This window comes from Lynx rufus, unplaced genomic scaffold (assembly GCF_022079265.1).
Source record: "Lynx rufus isolate CCGP_SWC_20201006 ecotype Redwood Valley unplaced genomic scaffold, mLynRuf1.p SCAF_3, whole genome shotgun sequence".
Classification (NCBI taxonomy): domain Eukaryota; kingdom Metazoa; phylum Chordata; class Mammalia; order Carnivora; family Felidae; genus Lynx; species Lynx rufus.
This window is the reverse complement of record NW_025814845.1, coordinates 24,107,795-24,110,492: the sequence shown is the minus strand read 5'-3', so window position 1 is coordinate 24,110,492 and position 2,698 is coordinate 24,107,795. Positions and strand designations below refer to the sequence as shown.

Sequence of the window (2,698 nt, the reverse complement as noted above, 5' to 3'; positions counted from 1 at the left end):
AGACGTATCTCCAGAGACAAGGGAAACAAAAACAAAAATGAATTATTGGGACCTTATCAAGATAAAAAGCTTCTGCACAGCAAAAGAAACAATCAACAAAACTAAAAGGCAACTGAAGGGATGGGCGAAGATGTTTTCAAATGACATATCTGATAAAGGGTTAGTGTCCAAAATCTATAAAGAAGTTACCAAACTCAACACCCAAAAAACAAATAACCCAGTTAATAAATGGTTAAAAGACATGAATAGACACGTTTCTAGTAACAAACTATAGAAATGACCCCTGAAAGTATAGTCTTTGACACTTTTCTACAGAATACATCCAGATGGCTAACAGACACATGGAAATTTGTTCACCATCATTCATCATCAGGGATATACAAATCAAAACTACAATGACATACCTTCTACCTCACACCTGTCAGAAAGGCTAAAATGAACAATACAGGAAACAACAGATGTTGGTGAGGATATGAAGAAAGGGGAACAGTGATGCACTGTTGGTGGGAATGCAAACTGGTGCAGCCACTCTAGAAAACAGTATGGAGGTTCCTCAAAAAATTAAAAATAGAATTACCCTACACCTCAGCAATTGCATTGCTAGGTTTTTTTCAAAGGGTACAAAAATGCAGATTCAAAGGGGCACATGCACTGCACTCTTGTGTAAAGGAAGAAATCTAAGATTGATGATATTCCAGCAGCAGCTAAATGTCAAACATAGTTCCCAAACATGAAAGCAGGATTTACCTATTTTAATAATTGGTTTGCTCTGTGTGTCTTGAAAGTACATACATTCTATTCATATTTGAGATAGCTGGTACTAAAATAAAAGTTAAAACGGATACCAAAATGTGTTAATAGAAGTAACAACAGCAATCCAGCAGTTTCCAGTAGTAACTGTCAAAATAATAATAATAATAATAATAGGGGCAAGTCTATCATTACAGGCCAGGGTTTAACACATAGTTTTTTTAGTGTTTTCTAAATGTAAATTTGCAGATCTCACACCGTAGACCTTTCTCAAGATTAAAATTTCATAAGGAAATTATTCTGGTGAAATAATAACTATTATAATAATTAATTGATTGCTTAATATGAGCAAGAGACCCAGTTAAGTATAAATGTATCATTATTTCACTTACTTCTCACAATAATCTTGTAAGGTAAGAGGCTTACTTTCCTTATTTTAGAGGATAAAAAAGGTAAAATTTAGAAAGAATGAGTTTTGGCAAAATCAGAGAGAAATTGTGGAGCAGGAGTCAGAGCCCGTGTCTGAAGAACCAAAGGCCCTAGATCTCACTATCTTCAGATTTTTGTTTTATAAAAGACAGGATTTCTCACGTTCTCATCAGATATACCCAAGACTTCTTAGTTTCTAGGAAAAAAAAGACAGATTACCAGCAGGTCTGGCTTCACTTCTACTTACCTCTTTTTCTCCAACAACTGTGACTGATTACCCAAAGCTTGCTGATGCATAATATCCTTTCCAACAAAGTGTTTCTCCCATATTTGGAAGTAATATTTCAAATACAAACACAGATGGTTCAATTTATTAAGTGCTAGCTATTTGGCATGTGTGTAGATTGTAATTTTATCATTTAAGTAGGTGAGTATCAGTACCCTTTTTCGATAGAAAAGTGAAAAAACAAGACTCATTTGTATTCTGCTGCCCAAGATTACATAGCCTCATTCAACATTATTTAAAAATAGTCTTGAAGGTCCATCTAGCTCTGGGCTAGTTTGTAAAATTTCATTTTCTGCACAAACGGCCTTGTTTCCTGTTCCCTTGGAAGGATGTAGGCGATCAGTCTATAGGCTTTTCCTACCTCTTTCTGCTCAGCCGTGTTTCTTCTCTTTCACTAATAGTCCTCAAATATTTCACACACAGGGGGACCTGGTGGCTCAGTCCGTTAAGCATCTGACTAGGTCATGATCTCACAGTTCGTGAGTTTGAGCCCCACATCTTTCTCCGTGCTGACAGTGTGGAGCCAGCTTGGGATTCTCTCTCTCCTCTCTCTGCCCTGTTGTGTCTCCCTCTCAAAATGAATAAATAAACTTTAAAAAATTCACACATAGGCAAAATTGAAATATGTAAGATGTTTTTCTTCATATAAAAAAAAACATTTAGTTGGAAAAAAATACATATAGTTGTAGTTGAAGAGTATGTGCACCTAGAAATGCAACCTGGTTCAGGAAAGAAAAGTAATGGTGAATTTCTCTGAGGACTCGTCTCACAACCATCCTGTATTCTTCTTTGGGGATACACAGCAGCAGAAGCACTGTTGTGCTTTACTTTGCTTTTTAAACAATTTCAAATGCATTGAAATTGAAAACGATAAATTTAAACTCACATAATAACAAGTAGGGTTGTTTCATATCATTGAGTTTTAATGGTATTAAAATAACTGTTTAGGTTGACAATGCCCTTGACAAAGTACAAGAGTAATTTTGACATAAGGACACATTGATAATGACTCATTCTATCAGTTAAGTCTGTAATTTCTCTTGATCACCAATGGGCAGTTCATTAAATTAAATGATGCTGTAGAAAAATGAAGCTGTTGATAAGATGAAATGTTCTAAAACAGCATCTTGGTCTAATATTTTCAGTGCAAAGTTCTTATTTTTGTGTATAAATAACCCAAGAACTCCAAGAGGGGGAATATAATCTTTACCTCCATTATTTGGATACTGATTT

At 35.1% G+C, this 2,698-nt stretch overlaps 1 pseudogene; it reads right to left on the bottom strand.

Moving 5' to 3' along the window:
* Nucleotides 1–215: 215 nt before the first annotated feature.
* Nucleotides 216–299, bottom strand: LOC124521503 (uncharacterized; annotated as a pseudogene).
* Nucleotides 300–2,698: the final 2,399 nt, after the last annotated feature.